Raw genomic sequence first — 10,640 nt, forward strand, 5'->3', positions numbered from 1 at the left:
TTTTTCCAAGAGAACTTGATTTAGAATCAAGAAAAATCCTCTGTATTGTGTATTTTCCTAAAAGCAGGAGTCCTGGGGGAATGAAAGCTTTTGCCTTAGATTCTTCAGAATCTGAGTTTCCTTTCATTAAGCTGGAAGCGGGAAACATGACTTCCTCCCCCCAATAAAATGTTGCTTCCACCAGTCTTCCCTCAGAATGGTGCAGTCCATCCAGAGCAGTTGAAGATGAGACTAATCTACCTCCAACACTCCAATAAATAAAATGTAAATGTCTGTCATAATAATGCCTCCATTGTCAGCACCAACCCGGGATTTTTCAACCTCTGACTCCCGGCAATGACCGGCTGAGTAGCAACAGCCAAGTGCTGAAAGAATTTTTCAACAGCAATTTGCTTGTTCCAATTTGCTTTTCAGGGCTGCTGATCAGGATTGCTGGCCAGGCTGTAAAAGGATCTCGTCCTATTAATTTGGCCCAGCTTCTCCTCTTGTTCTCGTCATATTTAGTTTCTCTGGTAGTTCCAGTGAGTAAGTTAATTGAATTAGAAGTGCCACCAGGAGCTTGCCTGCAGATCTACAGTTTCATGTAGGAAAATGGCTCCCTTCGGCTGCAGAAACAGATACGTGCACCTGTTGAGAAGGTGAAGAAATCTTTAGAGCTGACTTATTCCCCTGGTGGATGGCCCCCAGTTCTCTTCTTCAACTGGCCAGACAATAAAAATCCCTTCATCTCCAGCCCGCTCCTTGGACAAACACAAATGGGATTGAGAAGCATAATTGATGCATTAGAGCAAGGATTGGGAGTGCAGTGATTTTGCAAAGTGATTTTGCAGGAATGCATTGATGTTTCATGTTGTGGCTTGAGGCCAAATGTGTCTGTTTTAGGAGCACGAAGCTCATCTCATCCACTAGTATCAATAAATACAATTATATCAACTGGTCAAGAGGTAACAGGCACAAACTTAAACATTGCAAGTTCCATCTCACTTCTTTACTTTGAGGGATGTAGAGCAGTGGAACAGCCTGCCCATAGAGGTGGTGGAGTGCATTTCTGGAGTCATTCAAAACCCACCTGGGCACTGTGATCCTGTGCAACCTGCTCTCGGTAAACCTGCTCTGGCAAGGGATGTTGGACTAGATGATCTCCAGAGGTCCTTTCCAACCCCTATCATTCTGTGATTCTGTGAAGTCTGACCTTGTTTCTATTGGCTTTCAATTAAGCTTAGGATTAAGTACAGGGACACTTTTTTTGCAAATAATTTTCTGTTGGCCCCATGACATAAGTAGAAATGGAAATGGGAAAAAAAAAAAAAAAAAAAAAAGAAAAAGAAAAAGAAAAAATGAAAATCATTGTTCATGCTTTCTTTTATTGCATTTTTAGTGAGGTGCATGATATTGCACTCCTGAATCCTGCAGGTGTGGCAGCTGGGAGAAGCCTTGAAGAAGTTCTGCAAGTGGCAAAGTGATTTCATAGCATTTTGAGAATGCAACCCGGAGTCCATCTCAAAGCTTTGTACAGCTTGTTTTTGTCGTCAGAGATTTTCCCAATGCAATGTACCTCTGCTCACCTGGATAATCCCAGGGAGCTGTGGTGGCACATATGCTGAAGACAGGTCTGCTCTGGGCTTAGAGGGGATGGAAGGTGTTGCAGCGTTAAGCTGAGAATGAGCCTAAGTATTTGCAAAGGTTAAGCTCCTGACTCTCCTCCATCCCCAAATTAAGCTATCTCTAGCCAGATTCTGAGGCAACTTATACCTGGAGGAGGGAAAAATGAAAGAACCATATAAAAAGAGAGAAGATCTGGATGGCTGAATCCAAGGCAACAAAGCAAAGGCGTTTTCAGTGCTAACATGATATAGGAGTGCAGCAGACCAGTAGCATCAGTGAATGAATGACATGCTGTATAAACCACACCACATATATGAGCAACAAAAATAAACAAGAAATAAGAAGCTATCCCTTCCTGTGAGGCTGGTTTTGCAGCTGAAGCGCTGGGTTGGTGTCACCACCGGGGGGCAGAAAAGGCCTTTGAAGAAGATCAGCCTTGCCCATGAAAGCTGCAGCCTTGCTGAAGCACAGAAAGTTCTTCCTTTATGGATATATCTTTGCCCTGTCTTGAAATTAGGAGGTTGATCTGCTGCACATTATATTTAAAACAGAGCTCTGTGCAGTGGTTTAAGGTATTTGTCCTCTAGAAATGCTGCTGAGGGCTGAAAAAGAGAAATTATCTGTACCTTAGTGATATCAGAGATGCTTTCTGTTTATAATTAAATCTCTATTTCTTAATAAATTAGTAAATTACTGTGATTAATTAGGAAACAACTTTTAATGCAATCACATTAGACCATCATCCTATATTATGGGTTTGATGGAAGTTTGTTCTTGCTCTGTTGGGGAAAATCAGACAAAAAATGATAAATGCCATATAAATATTTTGCCTTAAGGTATTTCCACGCTTAATTTATACTATATACTTACGTATGTATTTTATATATATATATATAATATATAAATATAAAGATATACAATATATTAATATAGTAATATATTAATATATTATATACATATATTAATATAGACACATACATACACATACATATATATATAATGTATATATATATAAATATATATAAAAATATATATATACATGAATACAGAGTCACACAACCACTGCAAAGCAGTAACACTCCCTCCACGTTTTTCTCTCTGGTTAAAAAACAAGTGATGCAGTTGAAGCATTTTTTATTATGTCATATAAATACAACCCAGTATTCCTAAATAATTTAATGTAGTCACTAGCTAAATCGAGTCATCAATTATCTATCACCAATGGGGCAGTACAGAGACCAGCATGGGGCTTGCTGGACTTGGCTTTGATTGCTCGTGGTCACTGTGTCATGTTTGTTATGCTCTAACATGAGGCAGATGACAGGTTGGGCTTATTTTCAAAACTTAATTTCTTTCCTTCACTGTGGAGTTTGTGTCATCAGCATAGTAAATAGAGAGAATATTAAACCCCCTCCTATTTATTTTTACTAGATCATAAGTGCATGTAACATTATATTTGCCAGAAAGACCCTAAAGCCTTGCAGACTATCATGTTACTCCAGATTTTGGCATTTCTTAAAAGGGATTTCTTCCTAAAACCCACTACACTGTAATGGCTCTTAAGAAGCTGTTACTGTCTCGAGTGCAAATCCTTCTTAGTTTGTGTATTATTGACCTGATCAAGTGTGATGGGAGCCTTCGATGAGCCTTTGTGGGGGTGGATTTTACGGCTGCGGCAGGCAAGGAGTCCTGCAAGGAAATGCTGCAGAAATTTTTTTATGAAAATGGGAGTAAATGAGGAGGGGATGCAGCCCAGGGTGGGGTCATACCAGTGCAGGTTACAGCTCTTTCACATGCTCACCCTGTGGAGCAGCTTTCTATAAACTCTAAATATGTAACATAAGGGAATATAACAGCCAGCAATGTATCTGAAGGATGGGCTAAAGGCTGCCTGTGGAATGTATAAATATCAAAAATACAAACACCGATTCTGCAAAGGTGTATATGCACTTTGGGAGGTTGATTTTAACAGATTTTGTGGATAAGAAACTTGTTTGAGCAACATCCTAATATTTCAGGATGGGTAAAGTCCTAAACTTGGAATAGAATAATTTTTCTCCCCTTTCTCAGGCATATTTACCTGCAGACATCTCCCCTAAAATGAGAGCTGAGGGTGAAAAGCCTGGCAGCCACTTTAACCAAAGTAAAATTGGGCAAATGACATTGTTCCGCCTTTCCACTTGCAATAAGAAAATTCAGCTTTACACCCAGTCCCATAATCGGCTTCTCATAGGCTGACCCGGCTAAGCCCCAGATCAGGACCGTGCTCCACTGGTGCAGTCTGGCTCACTGCAGCATTTTTGCAATTCATACTTCTACAAAATGATGTCATAATTCATCAAGAAGACAGCATATTGATTAAAGAATAAGCAATGGGGAAAAAAATACTTCATATGTCAGGCAGCCACAGATCAGTTGCCTGATCTTTTGTTTGTTTGTTTTTTTGTTTTAGTGAATCATTCTGTCAACTGTCATGCTGCATTTTTGGGGGTTGGCACAAAAATGTTACACCATTCTTGCACTCATTGGAAAAGTTAGAAAAGGGAATTTTTAGCAAAAAACCTATGGTGAATCCCAAGGAACAATATTGACTAGATCAAAACTGTAAAATGCTTCATCTGCTTTTTCAGAAGCAGAGATCTTTTCTGTGTGCCATGTGCTGATGTGAAATAAAGAGGCAGCTTTGTAAGAGCAAGGAAAAACCTGGCTGCAAAACTGGGGTAGGGCACAGCAAAAATCACAGTGAGTGGGAATATCTTGGGTTTGAAGATGATGTCTCAGCCGCTCGTCCCATTCCATCAGGACCAAACACCATTTGGTATTCAATTGACTTTCTAACTTAGAAGACAGGACTTTCCTTCTTCAAATACTGAAAATAGATTGCATTCTTGGCCCTTTGCTTTGAACGGTTGGAGAGAATAAACGCACACCCTGGTCATGTCCTAGTGATCTCCCTAATCTCGGTTGCACTTTGTCAGGACGAGGTAACTGGTAGTTAAGTGAAATACCTTAGATCAAAGGGGGATTAATCGCCAACTGAATCCTTGCTGAATAAACCTGTCATTCAAGAAAATTATTTCCACTGAACTTAGCAGAGGATTGAAGGTATTTGCATAACAGGGACCAACGTACTTCAGCCAGGTTAAAAGGTTCAGAATTCAGGCAGTGTTTAGCTTTTTGGCTCCTTTTCCTTTCAGCAGCCCTGTACAATGGTTTTTAATCTGATAATACAGCTAACTATCTAAATGATGTCAGAACAGGAAAGTATTGCAAAGTTTGGTTGAGGGATGGATCAATTTCACTTTCAGCAACTCCTAAATCTGATTTGTTGGAATTTAAGATGTAATCCTTAAAAAAAAAAAAAAAAAAGAGTCCCTTTAAACCAGAGGACTGTTTATTAACATCCCCCCCCCCCCCCCCCCTTTTTTTTTTTTATTTGACCTTTGTCTTAGGAACACCAGGTCTTGCCTGCTGTTTTATCCAGGGCTCTTTGGATCTTTTCCTACAGGTTTATCCCGGCGGCTGGAAGCAACGCCCGCGGATCGGTGTGCCCACCACGTGCGTGGATGGCACAAACACACACTGACAGGTTTTCAGGTTTTGGATTATTTTTCTCTTCTCTCTTTTAAGCCCATCTTTTGGAGGTCACACTGAATTCAAATGCAAGCTGGAAGGAGGCAATTGAATAACGGGACCCAACAAGCCGCCATCATTTTCCAGGATCAGCCCTTGGAAGAGATTTAAGGACCGCAGCCTTGTTCAGGGTTTGCTGTACAGTCGTGGCAACGATTTTAAAACGCATGAATTATCCCTGTTTCATAGGAGCAGCTTTCTGCTCTGACTTTCCATGGAGAATTCATTTCTTTTAGAAAGAAGAAGGGTTATTCCAGGGCTGGAAGGGGATGGCTTTCTAACATGCACTCTAAAAATTGGGAAAATCAGTTAAAAACAATGTAGATTTCTGGAGAACGTTTTATGTCATCTCCCTCCCCAGCCTTCCTGGGGTTCATTTTCAAGAGCTTCCACCTCTCCTACCTTTTGGGTGTATGGAAGGATGTCAAGTTACATGGTGGATGTCAGGTTTCATAATCAGATTTTGACAATAAATGGAATTTAGCCACTTCTGCATCTAGCCTGTGCCTGACACCATTCATTCTTTTGGTGGGCGCAGTTCATATTCATCGCAAACTCAAAGCATCTTTCAAGTTAAAAAAATTGCCAAGAATGGTTATCAAAGAAAATGAATAAAATCCATATTGAGATAATTTTTTAGAAAATGATTGAAGTTTTAACCCAAGAAAGGACTCTTAGAGTTTCTTATAGCTTAGAATAAGAACATGTCAATCACGATTAAGCTTCTGGAATTGGAATCCCTTTGAAATGCAGCTGTTTCTTCTTTAATTGTGGCAGCAGACTCAAAAGAAAAGAAAGGTCCAGCCTTAAAGATGAGTAAGGAATACAAAATAGCTCAGGATTAGTTGTGGAGTTCAAAGGTCGCTAATTACACTAAGGAGTTCCCAGACACAGGGAAAACATTAAACAGGTCACCTACCAAATGGGAAGACTTTGACTTTAAAAAAAAACATAAAATCTTGAAGAGAGAGGTATCTAGAGAAAAATCACAGCAAAAAAAAATGGGAAAAAAATGGGTTGGGTTTAGTTCTTTGCTGTTATGTGTCACAACAGAGGGTATCAGGCTTTCAAAAAATTATCTAGAGCTCAACCACCTTTCTAGGAGACTCCATGAAAGCAAGAACAGGTAAAAAGGGGCAGGCCTTTGCCTTAAAATATCTCTTAGTTGCAGTGTGGGTTGTGGGTCCTTGAAAAAAAAACAAACATGAGGGTTGAGACCTTCCTGACCTCCCCATAAGTATTTGCCTTGATTTGTTGAAGATGAGCAATCTAGGTTAACTGGTGCATCTTGGGTGGGATGCCTTCTGGGAGGACCCTACAGCCCCTTTGTGGGAAGTGACATGAAGTTTGGGGCACAGTGGGCCATCCCTTCCCCTTGAAGAAGCACAGCTCCTCTATTTTCCAATTTTTTCCAATTTCTCTCTGGCCCCATTGACTTGGAATGAATTGATGGGATTGTTGTCCTTATAGACATTGTGCATGTGCACTTACAGCAGCTCCTTATGGACCAGCACTCAAGTTCAAAGATGTCAGTTTCTTCTCAAAGCCTCTTGGGAACACACTGCTAGTTCTGTCTCCTAGGGGGCTGCAGAAGCAATGAAGCTGTGGTACTTCGGATCTGGATGTGGAGAGAACCAGTGGTTTATTGCCAGTCTGCTCCCAGGAGAGAACTGCCATGTTTAGGATAACAGATCCTTTTTTATTTCAGATCCAACTCTCTTGCATGCATTGTAATCTTATTCCTGCAAACACTGGCAGATTGGTGCATCTCAGGGCAACGTGAGATTTGCAGGAGCAAGGAATATAACTTTTAGGTAATCAAGGAGATGCACCTATTCAAATGGTCTGTGCTGGGCTCATAGAGTCCTTCTTGTGCCCAAGGAATTTGTAGCATTGGTGTCAATGGGAGTCAGACTAAGATTTAAAACTCTACTCTGCACCTGCACCTGAGTAACTAAGGGTGGTGTGTTGGGTTTGTGTGGCAAGGTTTTAGTAGTGGGTGTGCTGCAGGGGTTGCTTCCATGAGAAGCTGCTGGAAGCTTCCCCCATGTCTGACAAAGCCAAGGTCAGGGCTCCAAGGCAGACTCACTGCTGGTCAAGGTCAAACCCATCAGTGCTAGTGGAGAACCTCTTTGATAACACAATTAGGAGAAAAAGGTGCTGCACGACAGAAACTGCAGCCAGATAGACAAGTGAGAATAGGTGAGAGCAACAACTGCAGATGCTAAGGCCAGTGAAGGAGGAAGATGAGGAAGTGCTTCAGGTGCTGGAGTGGAGATCCCCCTACAGCTCATAGTGATGGCCATGGTGAGGCCATCGAGATCCCTGCAGCCTGTGGAGGGCTCTGTGCTGGAGCAGGTGGATGCCTGAAGGAGGCTGTGACACTGTGGGAAGCCTGTGCCAGAGCAAGCCCCTGGCAGGACCTGTGGAGAGGAACCCAGGCTGGAGCAGGTTTCCTGGGAGGACTTGTGACCCCGTGGGGAATGCAGGCTGGAGCAGTCTGTTCCACGGTCTCACGGTTATTGCACAAGACCACTGGATTAAGGTGTGTGCAGTGTAACCTGATCCACTGCCACCTGACTCTTCCATGGGTGCTTTCCAAAAAACAGGGCATGCTGCCTATTCACGCCTGCCTGGGAGACCTCAGCTGCACTTAAAAAAAGGCAGACACAGCTTCCTTTCTCCACTCCTCTTACTACAGAGCTGTTCCTGAGCAGGGGCAGATCACTGCAGAAAGAACCTGCTGGAGTTGTAATCTAGAGTGGAGTAAATCTGTATGATAAATCAAAACAAGTGATGGCTTGCTCATAGAGAACTGCTCAAGGCTGAAAGAGAAAACATCCCCCGCTTCCTCGCTCCATGCAAACTTGCACTGATATGTGTGTGCGAAGTAATCTTAAAGCAGCAGCCACCTCCCACTCCTGAGTACTGCAGCTCTTCTAACCTTGAGGCTTAAGTGACACAGAATCATAGAATCCCTTTGGTTGGAAAAGACCTCTAAAATCATTGAGTCCAACTGTCAATTTAACACCACCATTGCCATTAAATATAGGGGCATAGACAAGAAGGAAGCAAAAAGGAACAGAATTTGGGAAGGATACCTTGCTATACTATATGAAAGGGGCCTCCTCTTCTGAAATACTGTAGATTGCTTCATAGCACTTATTGAGGAGTACTCTTTGAATATCTGTGGAGAAGAAAAACTCTTTCTCCACAGTTCTGCTGGTCCAATAGACAGCTACCATTTCTACTCTGCTCTGGTGACACCCTACCTGGAGTCCCAAGTCCAGCGCTGGAGTCTGCAGCACAGAAGAGGCATGGACCTGTTAGAGTGGGTCCAGAGACTGCAACAATGATACAAAGGCTGTACCCTTCTGCTGTGAGGACAGGGTAAGAGAGTTCGGGTTGTTCAGCCTGAAAGGTGGCTCTGGAGAGCCTTCTAGTACTTAAAGGGGCTGTAAGAAAGATGGGGACAGAGTTTGTTAGCAGGGCCTTCAGTGACAGGACAAGGAGTGATGGTTTTAAACTGAAAGAGAGGAGAGTCAGACTAGATAGAAGGAAGTGAGTTTTTACTCTGAAGGTGGCTAGACCTTGTCCCAGGTTACTCAGAGAGGTGGTAGATGCCCCATCCCTGGAACCATTCCAGGTCAGTTTGGTTGAGGCTCTGAGCAACCTGCTATAGTTGCAGGTGACCCTGCTGACTGCAGGGGGATTAGACTAGATGACCTTTAAGGGTCCCTTACAACCCAAACCATTCTGTGACTCTATGATCTTTCTAATGGGTAGGTGTAAAGCAAACACCTCACATCAAAATCTGGTGGTGAGTGCCTGGCATACAGAACATAATCTAAACCCTTCCAACAGAGAGAGTCTCTCACCCCACTCACATTGGAGTGTCCAGGTATGTGGAAAACTGTAAGAGGTAGTGGCTGGATTCTGGGCAAAATCATTAATTCATCTTTTTCCTGACAGTCAAACACAAGCTTTGTGAAATGGGCCATAGCATGGCTGTGTTTTGTCAGCTGGCAGAGCAACTGGCAAGCTGGAAAACATTTCACATGAACTAATCCACCCTTTAGAACATTTAAACAATCAATCGGTTCACTATCATTTTTTATATTAGATCCTAAAACTTTGCCCCTTACATAATCACTAATCTTGTTTATCACCTAGTGTAGTTAAACAAGACATGGCACGAGCAGCTGGCATGCTTGGTTATTAGATGGCATTCTTCTCTTCTTTTGTGTCGCTCTCCAGGTTCTCTGTTTTTCACCAGCCTTTCAAAATTTGTTCATCTCCTGATGACTCTCCTAAAAGCCATTTCCTGTGTTCCTGCAGATACCAATTTTCTCAAAATTAGAGGCCTGCTTCTGTAAACTTAGTCATTCTCTGCCCCTTTTTCCAGGGATAATGGCTCAGTGATGTTTTTTGGAACCTCCAGCTAACTATGGCTGTTTTTGTCTGCTCAGAGGGTCTTGTGATTTGAAAAAAACAGTTTCACACCTCTGGATCCTCACCAACACTAGCTGCCATAACAATGCAGCTCATGGACATGTGTGAAAGGAAATTCACTTCTGCTGACAGAGGCAGTAAAACTCCTGTTATCATCTCCAGTCTGAAAATCATAGATTGTTTAGGTTGGAAAAGACCTCTAAGACCATTGAGTCCAACCATTAACCTAATACTATCAACCATTGCTAAACCATGTCACTCAGCACCACATCTACAGTCTTTTAAATCCCTCCAGGGCTGATGATTCAGCCATGTTCCCAGGCAGCTTGTTCCAGGGTTTGACAACCCTTACAGAGAGGGAAGTTTTGCAAATGACCAACCTAAACCTCATGTGCAACTTGAGGCGGCTTACTCTCATCCTATCACTTTTTACTTGGGAGAACAGACTGACCCCTACCTCTCTATAGCTTCCTTTCATGGAGCTGTGGAAAGCAAGATCTCCTCTCATCCTCATTTTCTCCAAGCTAAACAACCCTATTTCCCTCAGCTGCTCCTCACAGGACGTGTGAGCTAGGCCCTTTACCAGCTATATTGTCCTTCCCTGGACCTGCTCTAGCACCTCAATGGCTTTCTTGTAGTTAGGGGCCCAAAAATCAACCCAGTATTCAAGGTGCACCCTTACCAGTGCCGACTAGAGGCAGACTTCACTCCATTCACCACCACTCTTTGGGACCAACCACTCAGACAGTTTTTAATCCAATGCAAAATGCACTTATCCAAGCCCTGTGCCCTGAGTTTCTGAAGGAGAATGCTGTGGGAGACACTATCAAAGACTTTACTAAAGTCCAGGTAGACATGTCCACAGCATTTCCCTCTTCCAATAGGCAGGTCACCTCGTTGTATAAGGAAATCAGATTAGTTAGAGAGGACCTGCCTTTTGTAAACCCATG

This window comes from Melanerpes formicivorus, unplaced genomic scaffold, assembly GCF_026170545.1.
Source record: "Melanerpes formicivorus ecotype bairdi unplaced genomic scaffold, bMelFor1.0.p_v2 SCAF_17, whole genome shotgun sequence".
NCBI classification, from domain to species: Eukaryota; Metazoa; Chordata; class Aves; order Piciformes; family Picidae; genus Melanerpes; species Melanerpes formicivorus.